At 36.0% G+C, this 20324-nt stretch overlaps 1 long non-coding RNA gene and 1 pseudogene across 1 annotated transcript in view; one reads left to right on the forward strand and one right to left on the reverse strand.

The window, feature by feature from the left end:
• The window catches only part of LOC141582253 (uncharacterized), a 634729-nt gene that overhangs the window by 326196 nt on the left and 288209 nt on the right, over positions 1 to 20324 (reverse strand). The gene's annotated exons all lie outside the window — the stretch shown is intronic.
• LOC120360293 (small nucleolar RNA U3) lies at positions 16521 to 16663 on the forward strand (annotated as a pseudogene).

The following is a 20324-nucleotide window of genomic DNA, read 5'->3' on the forward strand; positions in this document are numbered from 1 at the left end:
AAGACAAAATTTGTCATTCCACCTTCCCGTATTTATTCATCTATCCATCCAGTCATTATTTAAAATACTTATTTTTAGGAATGTAGTCTTAGAGAAACCTTATTTTTCTTTTTGCTGCCACAAGCTTTGATTTTATTTTGTGTTCTGGAGTACATGTGCAGGACTGCATGTTTGCTATGCAGGTAAACATGTGCCATAGCGGTTTGCTGCATCTATCTACCCACTGCCGGGGCATTAAGCCTGGCATACATTAGCTGTTTTTCCTGATGCTCTCCACCCACCACCTTGCCCCAGCAGGCCCCACTGTGTGTTGTTCCCATCTGTTCCATGTGTTCTCACTGTTCAGCTCCCACTTATAAGTAAGAACATGCAGTGTTTGGTTTTCTGTTCCTGTGTTAGTTTGATGAGGATAATGGCTTCTGGCTTCATCCATGTCCCTGCAAACAGCATGCTCTCTTTCCTCTGTACAGCTGCATAGAATTCCATGATGTATATGTACCATGTTTTCTTTATCCAGTCTATCATTGATGGGCATTTGGGTTGATTCCATGTCTTTGCTATTGTGAATGGTGCTGCAATAAACACGCGTGTTATGTGTATCTCTATGATAAAATGACTTATAATCCTTTGGTATATACCCAGTAATGGGACTGCTCAATGAAAATCCATTGAACACTGGCCTTCTCCTGTTGGCCGGGGTTCAATGGACACATGTTCCACTCCTTCATTCCTTACTGAAGCTGCCCCATCACAGTATTTCCATCTTTACAATGTCACCTGTTCTGTTCTCATTCCCATGGCTCATCAGTCCCTCAGTGTGACTAAATTAAAATGTTAAGAGCTAACCCAGGTTGCTTTACAGATTAAAACTAAGAGTGTTAGTCTAAGAATCCTGTGCTAACAGTGAATGTGGAAATAGATCTGTACGTGTGCATTCAATTGATTTTTCAGCTAAACCGACAAGGGAATTCAATGCAGGAGTATTTTCAGATACATGGCCTTCAACAACTACATGAACATATAAAAAATTAATATATCTTCATTTTTACCACACATAATACACTAAAATTATCTCAAATCACAGATCTAGATGTAAAAGCTAAAACTATTAAATATATAAAAGAAAACCTAGGAGTAAATTTTTGCAACCTTGGGGGTAACCAAAAATATTTTAGGTATAGAGCACAGAAAGCACAAACCATAAATGGAAATCATGAAATGGACTTTTAGAATTGTAGAACTCTGGCTCTTCCTTAAACACTGCTAAGGATATAAAACGATAGGTTACTGAGGAGAATATTAATATATTCTGCAGATATCAGTCAAAATATTCTACAGATACCTATCCAGAATATAGAAAAAGCTCTTACAAGTCAAAAATAAGATTAACATAAAAATAAAAAAACAGCGAAATAGTTCAGCACTTTGCAAAACAAGATAAAGTATCCAAAACAACATAAATTAGATACTCAACACTATCAGTCACGAGGGAACTGCTGATGTAAAGCACAGTGTGACGTCACTGCACACGCACCAGACAGAACACGGTTTGAAAGATGGACAGATGCCAGCCAGTGTTTGCTGGGGAGGCTGAGCAGCATCTACAGCTCTCCTCTACTGCTGCAGCAATTTAAAACAGTAAACCACTCTGCAAGGTGTCTTGGCAGTACTTTATAATGCTACATATTCCAATTCCTAGGTATTTACCCAAAAGAGATGAAAACCTATCTCCATGCAAACACTTGTACACAAATACTCATAGCAGCTTTCTTCACAGTAAGCAAAAGTGGTTCAAATGCTCAGCAACAGAATGGTCACCAACAGGAGAATGAATGAACAATCTGTGTATATTCGTGCAATGGAACATTACTTGGCAGTAAAAATTCACCAACTACAGATACACATCACAACACAAATGAATGTCTAAAACATTATGTGCAAACAAGTCAGAAACAAAAAGTAAGGGCTATATGGTTCCATTTAGATGGAACTCTAAGAAAGGTATTATAATAGATTATGATAGAGGGCAGATAAATGGTGGTCTAAGACCAAGGGTTGGTGGAGATTAATCCCCAAAGTGATTGAAATGTTCTATATCTTGATTGCAGGCATGGCTACGTGGCAAGTACCTTAGTTAAAACTCTTCAAAATCACACAAAAAATGAATGTAATTTAATTTTATCTACATTACACATCAAACCGTTATCAATTTTTAAAAATAATTTATCTTAACAAGAAACAACCAATTTTAAAATAAATCTAACATCCAAAGATATATTAGAGGCAAGACTTGCTTTCTTTTTCAGAATTTTCTAATCTGAGCCCTAAAACTCAAAGTTTTCTTTATTTACTCACTACAGATCCTAAACTCTTCAAAGAAATACTGTCTAGAAATCACTTAAGACCTTGCTGTTTGCAATGAATGAAAGCCTTCCAGAGACAAATTGACATGTAATATATGTCACTGATATGTGTACCACCTAGTAAATATGCAAAATATTTTATAATCTTAGAATAAGGTTTTTAATCAAATATGAAATGTATCAGATAAGTTAAATTTTTGACACATTTATGTATATTGTCACAGAACTTCAACCAAATGACTGGAATGAAAGCAATAATTTAGAATGCTGAATTGTTAAGACAGAACAATTCTGAATACTGTAACAAGCCTTATTTTATGCACTTATCAAAGGGCTAATTTTCAGCACATCAATAAAACTTTATAATGTAGTATACTCCATTATTTAAAAATTGTAATAATGCATGAGTTAGTCTCATATCACATTTGATAATGCATGGCAGAGACACATTGAAATATTTATTAAATAGACTAAACTACTGCATCAGCTTTCTGTTGCTCTATAACAATAACTCAAGATACAGCGGCTAAAAACAACCACCACTTACTTTTCACAATTCTACTGATCAGCAATTTAGGCTGAACTCAAAGGGGCAGATATTGCATTGGTCTTACCTGGGGACATTCATACCAATCCCTTGGCAGCTCAATTGCAACTGAATGGTCTAAAATAGCTTCAAGCGGTTGTTTGGCAATTAGTGCTGCTTTTCAGCTGGACCTCCCTCTCCCATGGTCTCGCCACCCTCAAGGAGGCCAGGTAAGCATCTTCACAAGGTGGTGGCAGGGCCCCATAGAAAGACAGCCGAAGTTGCAACCTTTTTTGAGCTTTAGGCTCAGAAGTCCCATATCACCCTGGCTCTAATCTATTTTTTATTTCGGAGAATGGCTTGTAAGCTCTCACGTAAGAAGAAGAAAACAATGCTACTACGTAGGAGCTTTCCCCTACCTGGTATGCCTGAGAGAAACGCAAGAGGTGGAGCTTCACACACACACAGACACAGACAGACACACACAGAGACACAGACAGACACACACAAAGTAGAATCATACATGCAGGGACAAGTCCATCTCTGTGTCATCTGGGTCATGGAAGAAGAGAAGCTTAAAGACTACAAATTTGTGCCTCTTATCCCCAAATGTGGGGAACATTCCCGTGTGAGACCCCCAAAAAGCTTGAGTCTCACTATACGGTGAGTTTGATCCCAAACACAGTTTCCTACTGGAGGCAGTCGAACTATCCGGAAATATAGGAACTGAAAGATGAATGATCAGTTTCTAATATCAACCACAATATCGTTTGGGCCTAAAATTATGCGTTGCTGCTAGACCCAGTGACCCCCTGCCGGCAACCGGTTCCTGCTTTTAACCTTTATATGACTCTTTAAGAATAAGGCTTAAACCTTACCTGACTGCCTTGCACCCTAGATAATGGTTTAACTGTCGATATTTGCAAAGCAAATGCCACCATAAGGGATGGCTTTGATTTCTGACTCAGAGACTCCTGCATGGGGAAGTTGAGTTAAGTTGAGTCAGGAGTAGACAAAGGAGAATCCGATTAAAAGATATTCTGATGAGCAAAACCAGAAAACCTTTTCACATCTCAGTTCTAAATCAAGGTAAAACCAGAGATACCTGCAGCCAGGAGGAATAATGTTTGGATGTAAACAAGCTTTGTGAATAATGTTTGGATGTAAACAAGCTTTGTGAATAATGTTTGGATGCAAACAAGCTTTGTGATTACAGGAAATTCTGTTACTTTTTACAACCACTGATTGCATATCTGACTTCTCTATTGTATAGGTAAGGTATACATTTGCATTTCCTCTTGCTGTGACGTAAACCAGAGCCAAGAAAGTGTATTTATTCCTGGCCTTTGAGAAAGAAAATTTGCTGTTTAGGCACAGCCTATCAGCCCTCCAGACGCCTCGCTTTCTCTCTGTCTTTATTATTTTTCCAGGCGCACTCCCTCTTCCAGGTATTGGGACCCTCTTGCAGGTCGAGAGACCCCCGGGCAGACGTGCCTACCCGTCCCGGATGGTCCACGACACCCAAAGGAACCTGCTTCAAAAGGCTATGAAAGGGAAATCCATAGAAATCATAACATGTTACAGATTAGTACAAAGATACTATGTAAGAACACGATCTTTAAAGTAGTAAGATTATTCACAATGGAGAAATATGGAAGAGAGAAAATGTACAAAAATGCAGATTAAATCTGTGACTCTACATTCTTCCATTAAAATAAGCAATTATTAATTAGTGGAGACAAAAATTGCATGTAAAAACTCAGCATGGATGTGAACTGACAACTTCAGAAAGAAAGTGAACAAAGAAAACAAATTCACAGTAATAAAGATAATAACTGGGATCTGTATAAAGAATAAATGCTGAAGAAAGCACAGAATGATTGTAACTGAAAAAATTAAGCAAATAAAGAACAATAAACAATTAAAAGTAGAAAAAAGGTAGCTATGTAAAAGATACATAAAACCATCTCAACACACACATTCTTGGACTCCTTAAAGAAAATCAAATGTGCAGAAGGGGGAAAAAATTACAACTTATAATTCAAAAACAGTAATCGTTCAATAAAATATGATTCGAATCCAGTAATATTAAAGAAGACACCAAGGAGAGAAAATAGACCTGAAACTTTCTACTGAAGGCATAACCTGGTCAAGTTACAAGATACTCAAACAGGAATAAAAATTTCTTAGCTTTATAAAACACTGACATGGTGCCTGGAAGTCAGGATTACGCTTAATGAGGAAAACCTAGAGGCATTCCTAACAAAGTCCAGAACTAATGAATGTCCACTATCATTATTGTTATTTAGTGTTGTATTTAAGGGACCAGCCAGTTAAATCAGACAAGAAAATAAAGGTATGTGAAATGAAGTGATGTAAAACTCACATCCTTTGCTCATGAAACAGAACCAAAAGTGTAAGCTAAAAAACTACCTGAGCAATGAGAGAATTACTAACCACAATAGGATAAATAATCAACATATAAAGTTTCAATTAGCGAAATCATAATGAATTTGAATATACAGGTAGAGCTATAGAGAAGCCCTCATTTTTATGCCACAATTAAAAGGCATTAAGCTGGGTTTTAACTTTTAAGGAATGATGCCAGTATTATCAAAGAACACATCAAGGTACCCTCAAGTGTATGTAAGTTCTTAGATGCTATACTTTGTGAAAAAAATCAATTTTTTTCTAAACTGATTTCTAAACTAACCTATTCAGATATAACAAATATCAAATAATATTTGTCTTAAATGGTAGACAATATTCTAATTATATTTTACTTTTTTTATTTTTCAAGATGCTGTTTTGCTCTTGTTACCCAAGCTGGAGTACAATGGCACAATCTCGACTCACTGCAACCTCCGCCTACCGGGTTCAAGCAATTCTCCTGCCTCAGCCTGTAGAGTAGCTGGGATTACAGACGCATGCAGCACCATGCCCGGTTAGTTTTCTGTATTTTTAGTAGAGATGGGGTTCCACTATGCTAGCTAGACTGGTCTCGAACTCCTAACCTCAGGTGACCTGCCCGCCTCGGCCTCCTGAAGTGCTGGGATTCCAGGTGTGAGCCCCCGTGCCCAGGCTAAAATTTCTTTTAAAATAACATCTAATTCCAAAGTTCATGTGAAAAAATAAAGTGCTAGAAATACCTAGAATAATCTCTCGAAGGAAGTACAATGAGGGAGAAAGACAGCTTACAAATTTCAAAACATACAAAGCTCCCATAACTTAAATAGCGGCATAATAAGGCATGCAAAGGGAGGCAGAGGAGTCAGGCAGAAGTAAACACACAGAAACACAGCCAAACAGGCAGAAAAATCGTGTTTCATAAAGACGATATTTTAAATCACAGGAGAAACATTATTCAATAAATAGTACTAAGATACCAGGTAGCCATTTTGTAAAGACAAAGATATATAAATCTTACACAATTCAACAAAATAAACTACATTAATATGAATGATAAAGGGTCGAGCATTAAAATAATTATAAAAGTAATAAAGGCAGGAGAATTTCTTTATCACTGAGAAGGAAACCCAACATAATTCCCTATCCTTGTATTAAACAATATAGATGAACATAATTTACTGGTTTTGTACTAAACAATATTGAGACCAGGCAAAAATATCTTAGCTTCTTTCTCCAGGAAACAAGAGTTCCTAAAAGATAAGATTGTGAACTTACTTATCAAGAGAGACAGCTTGTTTGCCAAGGCTCACTCTAAGATCCTCACTTTGCTATGCCCATCAATCCAAAGCAATTTTGTCATATACCTTGTCCAATCTCAGGCAAACAAACTTCCTCCTCAATGACTCACTTTAATTCAACCATTCTGGCACTCCCTATAAATTACTCTGCCCTAGTTTCCAGGTTTTGAGATACTACTACACTCTATCAAGCTAGTATTCTGCCTTACAGCATTCATTCAACTAATTAGCTTAACCTCTCTTGATTAACGTATTTTTTTTCTAGTTGTCCAATTTTGAAGAGTCTACATTCAATACAGTCATACTTCAAAATCCAGAAGCTACAAAAGAAAAGATTCACAAATTTCATTCCACCAAAGTAAAAAAAAAAAAAAAAAAAAACATAAAAAAATTCAAAATACTAAGCTCAAACTAGGAAAATATATGTGGCAAAAGATTAAGTTCTTAACATACAAAGTTTAAAAGTCCATAAAGCGAGAGAAAGAACAAGAAAAAGAAAAGGGAGAGAAAGTAGAATCTGAAGAATACATAAAGGATATGAATAGCATACAGAGAAGAAAACTAAATGTTTTCTAGGTATATAATACCTAAATTCACTCATATATAGAAAGTTATAAACAAGCTGTTAATTTCATAAAAAATATTTATTAGATGAAATAAAGCATATAACTGGAGTGAGAATGAAAGTGGGCAGGAAATTAGAAGCTCATGTTCTACTCTAAAATCTCCCCGGACTTGGAAAATAAACAGTATTCTTTGATGTGTTCATCTATGTATGTATTCATTACTGAAACAAGTAGTTTTCAGTATTTCATTAAATACTAACAGTTGACCCTTCCTTGAACTATCAAAAGATTAACATTTCATTAAATTTTATGATTAGAAGATACAGAAATATGATAAAGCTTGAACAACAGAAGGCTCTCCAGAATTCGACAGAACATTGCACGTCATTCTCCTAGGCAATATCTGAAGCAAATCTCTCAACACTCTGGGTCCACGGTTTGCAGAAAGACAGGCATCTCTACTCGAGCTCCCTTCTACAATATTCTTTTGGAAGTCTGGGGTTTCTTTACATCTTTCAAGCCTCTTATATTCATGCCTCCTCCTTCAGACTTAGACCTGATTCTCTATAGTTTCCATCATGTCTACTTTTGAGCTTGTCTCCACGTTTGTGCTGAGTCCTCAGAAGCTGAAATTTACTGTCTTTCATTTTTCCTAGGAAATTTCTACTCAGCTTCCTCAGGCTCCCTATCCCTAGAGAAATTCTTCTGATCCCCCACAACACACTCTGTGTTTTACATAGCATGTATGTTATAGATTGTTTTAAAATTAAATGTGTAGCTTTCTGTTTCCCTTATTGAGGGCATGTCTTATTTTTGTATCTTTTGCTCCTAGCAAAGGGTCAGGCATGTAGAAAATGATACATTCTGAGTAAATGAATAAATGCACAACAAATTATAAAACTGTATAACAATCACATACCTTGTATTGCAGTTTAAAGATATGCAACGTATCAGGGAAATATGCTTTTAATAAAAAGCAAAATATATGTCTTAAAAAATTGCAGCAATCACCTAAAAGAAATGCATATCTACACATGACTTGAAAATGGCAAGAAAGAAAAATGGTTAAAGTAGTTTCCACAGAATAGGTTTGTTTTACTTACACATTTATGTGCTCAGTTTGTTAACAAATGTGTCTTTTAGCACATTATGTATCAGGCACTAATGAATGCAAATATATATAATGTCTTAATATCTTATAACTTAATAATAGATTCATTTTTATAATCTGATAGTGTTTTTATAAAAATATTTTTATATTTTAATAGTATATTTATATTAATATTTTATAAAATATTATTTAATAAAAATATTTTTAGTCAATCCTAAAAAAAAAAAAAAGCTTCCATAAGTTTTATGCTAACCACTTACTCACAAAGATTTAAAGCCAGAGATGGTATGAAGCCCTCACCAACGGGTTCATAGGCCTAACCCAGTCTACATTTATATCTAAAACCTCCTCAAGTAGCAAGTCAAGTGAGATGTTTGCAATGTGTTTAAGACTCAAATTAAATATCAACTTATGTTCAATATACTCCAAAAGGAAAAAATACAAAATTTAATCATGTATCAAATAGATTTAAATAAACATAACAGTTTTAGATATCATCGTAATTACTAAACCTCAAATACACAGAAAATAAATTTATCCAAAATATTTCAGTCTCTCGGAGTTTGGGACACTGATGTTTTACTGAAGAAATTAACCATGAAAGCTGTATTTAACTGTTGATATTTGCATAGCATATACAGAATATTACTAGCAGTGAATCTACAATACAAAAATACCAGGAAACACTAGCATGAGACATTCCTTATTGCAGACAAAATCTCTTCTTCAATCCTAAAATGTTCTAAGAATCTGTGCCGGGATTCCCTAACTCATTACAATTTTGTAGCAATGTAAGTTACTAAAGAATTAAAAGAGTGTACTTTATTTCCTTAAGTTTTAGAAAATCAAGATTGCTTAGTGATGTTATTTACTATCAACATCAAACCTTCCAGTTTATTTTGAAGTTTATTGAACTCACTCGTATGTCCTAAACAAATCAGTAATTTATTTAATAGCTCATCTCTGCTTTAACAAAATAAAACTAAAAAAGATAGAATGCTAGAATTTTATATGAGTTTTAATTTTGATTTTGAATAGTTTACCATCTAACTAGAAAAGAAACTATCATAGGGTAACAAAAGTATTTACTACCACGGACAGATTTATAGTAAACAAGAGTTAATGAAACCACATGTTCCCAAAATGCCTAAAGACTAAGAGAAGTTTCTACAATGGAAAATATAGTACATCTATACATGAGACAGCAAAAGAATTGTAGATACACTAAAAATTAATTACAGAATGACGATTATACATCTACTGTATTAAGATCACGTGCATTAGTTTTCAGGGATAGAACATTATCCCATGGCATTTCTGGGGTATTTTCGTTTTGTGAGAAATGAAAGGACATTTAAGTTTTAGAAGTCATGTTGTTATTTTTTAATTCTATCACTTTGAAAACATCATAATACTTTTCTTTTTAATAAAACTGCTTCGTTAATGCTTTTTTGCATATTACCTCATGAATCTTGAGGCAGAAAAACATCAGAATGGTAGAATTTTAAGATTCATAAGAAACTATAGGATGCATTCAATACTTCATATAAACATAAACACGAGATGTTCTAAAATTAAAAGCAGCATTGCTTTTCAAAGAAAATTGTGGATTTTTTTTTTAATGGCTACTACTTTGCCCCAATACTACAAGGTAAAAGCAAGAATTGTTCATGTATATTTAAAAGAGTCAAGAGGGAAGGCAGAGGCTTCTATCTTCACTTTTTCTCTTGAAATCCAACTCACATACCCCTTTCGCCCTAAACATTTCATATACTCTTACTTTCCAGGAGGTTTTTTTTTCCTTCCTTTTCTTGGGGTGTCTAACTCATCTGTGCAATTCACAATTCTTGGAGTATCAATTACAGAAACTATTTCTCTGAGGTCTTGCAGGTTGTCCTTCAACTAAGAACTTTGGAAGAACAGAGGCAGAAGAGGAGGAAAACGTGAGGCAGCTTCAACAGCTACCAAAGTACCAAGAACTCGTTACCGCAAAGGGTGTAACAAGAGCCATGCTATCCTGCATGAAATATGGACCAGAGAAAAGGAGTCCGATTTTCTCTATGTGCATTATTTGTGACTTCCAGGAACTCTGGCTATATTGCACATGAAAAAAAAAAAAAAAAAGCAAGGTACATCTTAACTGATTTTCTTTAAAAAATTTATGCTATATTTGTGACACCATAATGGAATGCTAGTGTCAAATCTGGTTTCCCTCTATGCATGCATTATTTAAACCAAATACAAAAAATAATATATATGTGCAACATTTTAAGCTTACTGGCAGCAGAAATCATGCTTTTTGTACTTCGGTATTATTCCTTAATCCACATGGTATCTTCATCAATGTTTAAGGCATTCTAATCTCAAGATATATGTAAGTATGCTTATGTATAAATTCATATCATAGGGAAAATTATATTTATTCTCAATAATTCCCCCTTAGTTCAAGAAAGAGTGGCTATTGTTCACCAATGAGTGCTTTGTCAGTACAGCAGGGTGAAGACATTAGAAATATGCATGATTGGAGAAATAATAAAGAGCTATATTGCTCTGATTTCAAAAGGGGGACAGAGTCTTGAGGAGAGCATTTGTTGACATTCAGCCGAGAAGAATGAGATCCGTGAAAATCAAGCAGACTGCACGGGTAAGGACGGAAGGCACACGGAGTGAAGACACCTGGCAGGCGGAGGCTGAGGAAAGGATCTGGATAAACCAAGTACGCAATGAAGACTTCATCAAGTTCCCTGCCATGTGGCTGGTAACAGGCACTTTCTCCTTTCTCATCCCAAGAAACCGTCACTGAAATCTCCGTTACTCATTTGTGTTTGATAAATGAATCTGCCTTAGGAGGGTAAGGGTGTGGGATCTGAGCTGTGCTTCAGGAATGAAAAGCAGACTCCGCAAACACTGCCAGTAGCTTTCGAGTTGTATCCAATGCTAGAATCACCTCCATGACATTTCTGCAATGTAGGTATCTAGATGCTACTTGACATCATCTATGGCAAAACAGACAAAAAAGCTCTCCACCTCCAGAAGTTTTCATTTTTCTGGTAAAAAGCTCTTATATATTAAAAAAAATAAAACCTTACATACATTTAAGATTTGGCTTCTTGCAGCTACCTCCTAATTTACTCTCTATAATTAGAAAAATATACTTCAACTTTTAAAAAATATATTAAGGTAATTATTATGGCCATCACATCTTCAGAATTTATAAAAATAGTCTCGATTTTTTCAGTTTTGATCAGTAATCCACAGCATGAGTACTTGAGAAACAGGAAAGTACACAACTGTTTTATTAATTAGCCAAATAGATTCACTCTATCCAACAATAGCAATACCACTTTGAAGTGGATAAATTGTGAAATAGCTCTAAATTATTACTACTGGAAAACGTGAGTACAGATACACAGGAGGTGATATATGTTCCATGTCTTGCCCAGTGAAATGTACGTTTCAGCTTTGACCCTCAAACAGAAGGTTCTCATCAAATCAAAATTAATAGAAAATAGCCCTCAACATTGTCAAAAACCCAGAGACGCAATGCAGAGTAGATAATAACTTCAGGATCACACAGAATAAAACTAAGACTTTTTAGAGAAATAAAAATAGGAGCTGACATGTGTCTCTGAAGAGAGCTTAGGCTTTAGAGCAGCTAACGCAATTTGAGTTGCACATCGCTACATGAGCTTGGGCGTGTTACTTCATAACCCTAAGCTTGCTTTTTTATCTATAAACAGCAACAAATATATTGATATCTACCAGGTAGCACTGCTGTATTAAGTGAGAAAATATAAAGCACATTTTATAATTTTTAAAAAATATTTTACAAATTCATGTTTCCATCTTATCATAATATTCAGCATAATTATCTATTTCATGAACTAAACTCTGAGCTTCTGGGGCATAGGAACCCTGTCATATTCATAAATCTGTAAGAGTGTTATTAAGCATTTCTTGAACAAAATACATTTGGGGTATCTATATACAGGGTTCTAGAATTTTCTGCAATAAGAAAAAAACTTTTAATCAGCTATGTATCAGTCAGGCAGTAAAAGCATAAGACTCACAAAATGAAATTACATATTAATATGAATTAAATCATATTTAACCATACCTAGTCTAATAATTTCTTATCAACTCCTTAATGAAGATTAATGAGAAATCTTATCTATTAGACTGCACTGAACCTTAAAGGTTAAAGACCATGGTTTGCCATGTTTTTCTCCTCTGCCTTGAGAACCGGTAATACCCCAGAGAGAACCACTAAGCCAGACTGGGTACTCAAAAGCAGATGAAACGGAGCAAAGGAAAAGCCAGTCAATGTCAACAGTAAGACAAGAAACAAACTTTGCTATGTTGAGCAACTGAGACTTGAGGGCTGCCTGCTTCCCAAGCATAACTTACCCTAGGTTGAGAGAAGAGCGAAACTTCACAATGGGATTTCTATATACTTGTGTATAACTAAGTTTAATTTTGCAGAAAATGTCTATAGTTTTCATTCCACACTGTGAAGTCACCCATTTAATCCTGGTTCTTCAGATATTGTCATGAAGCATTTTGTTAACCCTCCAGACATTGCCAAACATACCACACCCAATTCTTGCTAACCAGATTTCAGAATGTGATATGAGTGTTGGGTGAGGGTCATACCAATGGTTTTCTTGAAGAATGTGTTTTAACAAGATTTTTTTCCCCTTGATATGTTAACAATGGCAATAATATACTGTTACATTTACGCCTTGTTTCTGAAAGAAGTAAAGGAGGTTTTACAGATATTCAAAAGGAAAAAAGTCACCAAAGAATATAAATTTATATTCCTTTTATTTATATATATATATAAACACTTCTAGAATCATTCAATATAGCATTTATTAAATTTTTATGAATACTTACTCGATTAATTAAAGGATCTATGTTGGTCTTACTAACCTCCATTCTTTTACTTCAAAGTGAATCCCTCGCATTTTGTTCTGTTAGTAATATGCAAGATCAAAGTCATTTTGGACTAAAAAATAACTAATAAGCACATACACATACAGTAATTCAAATCAGCACAGCACACTGCATTATATGATACAGAGAAGTGGAGAACTCTGGTCAAGTATCTTATAAAAAGTATAATTTTCTACATAAAAAATAAAAATAAAGCATACTTTACACAATTGTTTTAAACAGTTTTATGTTTCTTGAATGACACAGAGAACTTAATTTTTATGGTACCTCTGAGATATTTCATAAATATTATTCATCTTTGTACTGTAAGAATGCAGTAGTGCCAGTAAGCAGAATGTGCCCTGAATTGAATGATTAAAAAGCAAAATAAAAACTATGAAAATAAAACCTTGCTATGTGGCAATTACTAATAAGTTACTAGAAATATTTAGAGATTTAAATGACTTACATGTTTAAGATAGTCCCCAGTGAGAGATGTGTTATTTCCAGAATGTTGGCATTTTAATGTATATATAGCTGTAGTTTTCAAAATTTCTTATTTTTCTCAGAGACTTATCTTGTCTGGTCCATAAATACACAAAAAGAAACTTGTTTCATTTCCCTTCTCAATGTCACTGAAGTAACATCAGCCAAGAATGAGATGAAACGCTCTGGTGAGGAATCTCAGATGAAATCATTCAGTGAATTGTCTGATATTTCACCAGGATTTGATTTTATTCCTCAGGATAAATCCAAATGAGCACAGAAATCTCCTAGTATTAGAAACTTTTCCCTGGAGCAGTTCTACAATATCTGCATATTACCACTTTATTGCAGATTGAGAAGTTATATAAACTACTGAGTTACTGTGAAACACACTTGTGTGATTTTTACTGGCACTTTCCTAATTTTAAAAGAGAAAAAATGTCATCACAAAATATTTTAATGATCAAAACAAATAGAATTTAACCAAAAAAATTTGAGAATTTTTTCAAGAAATCAATGGTGTCACAGAATAAATCAAAAATCTTTCTCCATACTTCACAGAATCATCCACTTTCTCATAGAGTCTTCTTGATTAACCTATCACACATGAAAGAAATCAGGCTGCCTTGTTCAGTAATCCACACACTCATTACTGACAAATGTCAACGTATTTCCCACAGTCTGCTATTTGGTAGGCCATGTATGTTCAGGCTATGATTTACTATTCCATTTTAGTCATGTTTTTCCTCCGTCCCTTTTTATACATTCATCTCAGTTTTACTATCTGGGATAACTCAGAACGTAACCACAGAGATTTCGTTTTATTTATTTTATGTTTTGCACCCACCCTATGTTGTGTTTTCTTTTACTGTGGATGAAATTAAGGCAGGATTCCTACAGAATTAGAGGGAGGCATGCTGCATCAGAATCCCCTGGCCAGGTAGGAACCTTTTCAAACTACATACACCTCCCTCAGAATCTGATTCACTTCCCTGAGATAATGTCATTTCCTTCCTTTCTCCTACTAGAAATTACTGCCACTGAGATTTAATTTCACTGATGGCCATGTGTCACATGCTCACGTGTGTTAAAAACAATGACAGAGGACCACGGTTCAAAGGAAAACTCATGGCTCCTCTTCACCCACCCTGTCCACCAGGCAACACTCTCTCTTTAAGGAGAAAAAGTGCTGCTGTGGTTGAATAGGTTTTAAAACTTTGTATGGGTCACCACGAGTAATTAATCACCATGGGTACTTAATAGTCACAGTTCATTTCTAACAAGTGGCACTCTTCGGATGTTTACCCAGCAAGAGGCATTAGTCCTGAATTGTGAAGGCAAGTGCCTGAAGAACCACTTCTTCCACTCCATCCTTCATCTAAGCAACACTTGGCACAGGCGGTGTGCTCAGCACATAGGCAAATGTATCTTGATTTCTTCTGCTTGCCATATAAATACTTGAACTCTGCACACATCAAAGTGGTCATATGCAGGTTCGAAATTTACGCTAAAAAGATAGCAAGAAAAATCAAGTTGTTCAGCGTGCCTTACTTCTAGGCCACCAAACTTAGAAATATTTCTCTTCTCCCTACGAGCTGAGAATGAGCTCATCTAAGAGTGAGCTTCCCCAGGCGTCCTCATGTACGCACCCTAACTTTAGAATCTCCAGGAAAAGTATTTTTTCACTTCTTTGTATATAGGACATACTATTTTTCACTTGTGCATGCAGTCTAGGATTACAACTAGGAAGGCCCAACTAGAATCTTAAAATCAAAGGCTACATCTGATACAAGAACTAATTCATTATATGAACCTAAATAACAAGGACAACTAATATAATGATGAATGTGAATAAAACAGAAGAAAAGAAATACACAATTCATCTATTATTTATACTGGTTAATATTTTTAAAAAGCTATTCCTCATCGAAACTTCCTATCTACATGGTTGTGCTCTGAACTGGAAACAAGGGCCACATCTTATTCTTTTTTGTATCCCAACAGCATGTACTACTTAAGAACGAAAATGTCGGCCGGGCGCGGTGGCTCAAGCCTGTAATCCCAGCACTTTGGGAGGCCGAGGCGGGTGGATCACGAGGTCGAGAGATTGAGACCATCCTGGTCAACATGGTGAAACCCCGTCTCTACTAAAAAAAAAAATGCAAAAAATTAGCTGGGCATGGTGGCGTGTGCCTGTAATCCCAGCTACTCAGGAGGCTGAGGCAGGAGAATTGCCTGAACCCAGGAGGCGGAGGTTGCGGTGAGCCGAGATTGCGCCATTGCACTCCAGCCTGGGTAACAAGAGCGAAACTCCGTCTCAAAAAAAAAAAAAAAAAAAAAAAAAAAAAAGAATGAAAATGTCAAGTCCTTATTACTCACCAACTGTTCAACCACAAAGATAAGATATTTTGATTTATTCAACAAAAATTATTAAGACAACACTCTCAGGGATCACTTCTACAGTTCTTCACGAGAGAAGTTTCTCTGAATGTGTGGAGCAGGGGTCCCCAACCGCAGGGCAGCAGACCGGTACCTGTCCACAGCCGCTTAGGAACCGGGCTGCTTAGCACGAGGTGAACGGCAGGCAAGTGAGCATTATCCCCTGACCTTCCCTCGGTGTCCCATCAGCAGTGGTATGAGAGTCTCACAGGAACTCAAACCCTACTGTGAACTGCATATGCAAAGGATCTCGGTTATGCGCTCCTAGTGAGGATCAAATGCCTGGTGAACTGAAGGGAAAGTTTCTTCCCAAAACCACCTCCTACCCTGGTGGTTGGAAACGCTGTCTTCTCACAAAGCTGGTGGTGGGAGCCAAAAAGGCTGTGGACTGGAAGGAGGTGCAGAGCTCCCTCACCAGCCTGAAGCCGGCTCCGGGTGCTGCCACGCTGCAACTGCCACGTGCCGTGGATGATCCTTCTCTTCTTCCTCTGGGAGGAGGAGCAAGAGGGGAGGGAGGCAGTCTGGGTAGTTTTCCTTACTTGTTAAAACAAAGTGTATGTTAGTGTTCTGGTCACAAAGTTACAAATTATATTTACACAATTTGTACGTTTTTTGTAATACTATCCACTTAAAGAATCTTGATTCTTGTGAAAAGAATCTTTTCTACTAGGATACTGTAAAGAAACGTCAAGTACAAAATTTAGTATATTCTTGTAATATTTATACAGTTGAAATTGATAGAATAGCAAGCCACATTGATATTTAGAGCTACTAAGCTAGAAAGGCCAATCTTACATTTCACTTCACAGCTGCTGTTTGTTATTACATACGGTACAGAATATCCATTATTCCGTGTAACTGCGTAATTCCTTAGATTTATTTTGAAATAGATTATTTTACCAGATGTTCAGTTACAGATCAGAGTTTTTCTTCTGTTATTCAGCAATGAACACGTAACTTTTAGCTTTAAAAACACATGTGTATTTATTAAGAATTGTGCTTAAGGTAGATGTGTATTTATGAAGGTAGATGTGTGTTTATTAAGGTAGATGTGTGTTTATTAAGAATTGTGCAGGTACATGTGCTTTTTGCATGGTAGATAAATCCCTATGAAGCTTCCAGCTACCAGTAGCAGTAGACCTTACTTTATTCTCAACTCAGCTGAAACATTTATTTGCCTTTTGTCAGCCTTTCTCCACTAGAGGTTCGTGTCCCCTAGAGGCCTTGCAAAAAGGTTAAAATCTCCCAGCAGCATTTTTAATCCTTTTGCTTTCAACCAACTGAGAAAGTCCACTGAGGTGGTATCTGAGATGAAGGAAACAAGAAAGAATAATGAGGAAACAGTAAATGTGAGAGTTAAGCAGTTAAAAATAAGAATGTAAATTTTCAGCATAACAAAAACTGAGTTGTCAGAATCCTGATATAAGCTACTAGTGTATCTTGTATTCCATTTTTTATAATAAATATTAAGCATCTCATATGATGTAAAATTTTAGGTGACACACATGTATATATATTTCTGTGTATAACTACACACACATAAGTGTATACAAATATATATAAATTCACATATATATATGCATACATCCTACTCTACAGAAAATTATCCTATTTTAGATAAAATCTATAGGATAAATTAGAGGTATTATAAAGCACCTTTTTATATTTTCCAAAGAGACAGGCAGATAATAGTGGATTTCTAGGACATTTTTTCTCCACAGTGATTCAGGTATTTCGATATCCTACAACAATCTCAGTTATGCAAGTTCATTTCAAATCGGTATTTTATGAAGACATAGTGGTTCTCAGGTGCGGCCAGTGGCATCCGCACTTTAAAGAAGTAGAAGGTGTACCCACACTGCCTCCCTCCCCTCCTGCTCCTCCTCCCAGAGGAAGAAGAGAAGGATCATCCACCTGTTAAAAGCACCTGATTGAGAGTTCGGCATTTTTAAATCAAGATATGTTATCATCAACATAAAAGTCCATGTTTAAAATTAGTCAGGTTTTACAGAGAGCAAAATACATAGAGCAAAACATTAGAACAGCAAATCACTCATTTTCATGTAACAGCAGTTAGTGGATATTAACAAAACAGAAGGGAGTCAAATTACGAGGACATTATGTTTTTTAAAAATACACAGTTTTTACTATAAAACATAAAACACGAACACAATAAAAATGTCCATTAGGACAAGATAGTACAAGTGAAAAGCTAAAGTCTCACTAGTGGTAAGATTTGACATTCATCTTTATTTGTCCACAAAAGCCACTGTTATCCCGACTTCGGCTATTGAATGGAGATGTCATCTCATATACACACATAGACACAGGGGTGTGTTCCTGGACTATTCTGTTCTGCTGAGGCACCATCTGTGCCAGTGCCAAAGATCCTGTAGCTTTAAAATATACTTCAACATGGGATAAGAACATTCTCTGCCTGCATTACTTGTCTTTTTCGTAACTTTTCAGCCACTTTTATATATACATTTTCAGTTAAACTTCGATTTTTTTAATTTTTAAAAAAGAATTCTATTTGGAGATGTTACTGACATTGCAGCGACAGTACAGACTTTATCGACTTAGGGACAATACATATCTTCATACTCGATCTCTCCCAAAATTGAACTTAACCTTGGGAGGAGGACAGAGTGGGAAAGGAACTGTGTGTCGAAGGCAGGTGATGAAAATGGCCCATAACATATTCTATGTCATAAAAATAAAATGTCACATTTCTCACAGCCATCCTGAAAAGGATGAGCTCTTCATTCATAGCTCAATAAATAAGCACTGATTATAATATTATTCCAGTGACAAAACATGTTGGCCTCTTCTGATTAAAATTACATAACCACTAAATGTCTTTCTTTAGCACAATCCTCAACATTCCAAAATTCTGTATCTAGAAATCAATGATTTCATAACTACATTACACAAAGGAAAGGGAATTACTTTATCTCAGACACAAAACAATCCTAGCATAAAATGAGAGGATGAAATTATGGAAGGCCCCACTATATATTAAAATATATTTGAATTTTTTGTTTTATTTTTGAGACAGGGTCTCACTCTATTGCCCAGTGTGGGGGTTCAGTAAGAGTGGTAGAAAGAGTTCTAAGAGAAATTATTTTAAAAAGTTATAGAAAATAGTCACAGACCTTCTTGGAAGGCTGGAAGGTTTTGTAAAAAGCCTCAGGGTAAAGTTATGGCTGAAAGCAGCCTAAAATCTCTTTGAGCTAACAGTGAGAATAAACAACAAAGGAATGTAAGAGAGTTTATGTAAATCAGTTGTTTACTCATGTGGTCCTAAGACTAACCTTTGACTATCCACAGATGCATGACTGCTTTCTGGGTGTAGGGAGGTGACCAGATTTATCACCTACAAATTGTGTTTGCTTTAGGCAACAGAACCTGGCCTTGAATCATTATCCATAAGTGTGTTGACTCAGAGCCTCTATTATTAAATCTATACTTAATAAAAGCCCTGACTGCCAGCTGGTCAGGGCTGAATGGCTGCTATCTGTTTCAGCAGTGTCTGGAAGTGGCCACAGACCCCCAGCCCACTCTTTGATAGAGATTTCTGTTTGAGTACATTTGTTCATCCATCACTGGGTCAGGACCTTGACAGCCCAGAATGGAGTGCAGTGGCACAATCTCAGCTTATTTCAGCCTCAGTCTCCCAGGCTAAAGCATTCGCTCACCTCAGTCTCTCAAGCACCTGAGACTAGAGGCATATGCAACCACACTCAGCTGATTTTTGAATTTATATAATTTTGGTAGAGATGGGATTTTGATATGTTGCCCAGGCTGATCTTGACCTCCTGGGCTCAAGCAATTCACCTGCCCCAGCCTCCCAAAGTGCTGGGTTTACAGGTATGAGCCACTGCACCAAGCTAAAATATGTTTGTATCACAGTGTATGACCTGGGGTGTGAAATGCATGTTGTGTGTCCAACTATTAGCATAAAGAGGAAAAGCTACTTTCTTCCAAGTTGCAGTAGTCAATTATAGATATACAAGTACGTATTTTGTCTGACTGCTACAAGATGCTGTCCATCAGGGTGACTTCCATAATGGCATCACGTAAAAATCCAAGCAGTAAAATAGAACACCTCTGGATTTAAAATCAGAAAATCAGGTTTCATGTTCTAGTTATTTAGCAAGCAACTTAAACTTTGTGAACCTCATTAATAAA

This window comes from Saimiri boliviensis, chromosome 19 (assembly GCF_048565385.1).
Source record: "Saimiri boliviensis isolate mSaiBol1 chromosome 19, mSaiBol1.pri, whole genome shotgun sequence".
NCBI lineage: Eukaryota > Metazoa > Chordata > Mammalia > Primates > Cebidae > Saimiri > Saimiri boliviensis.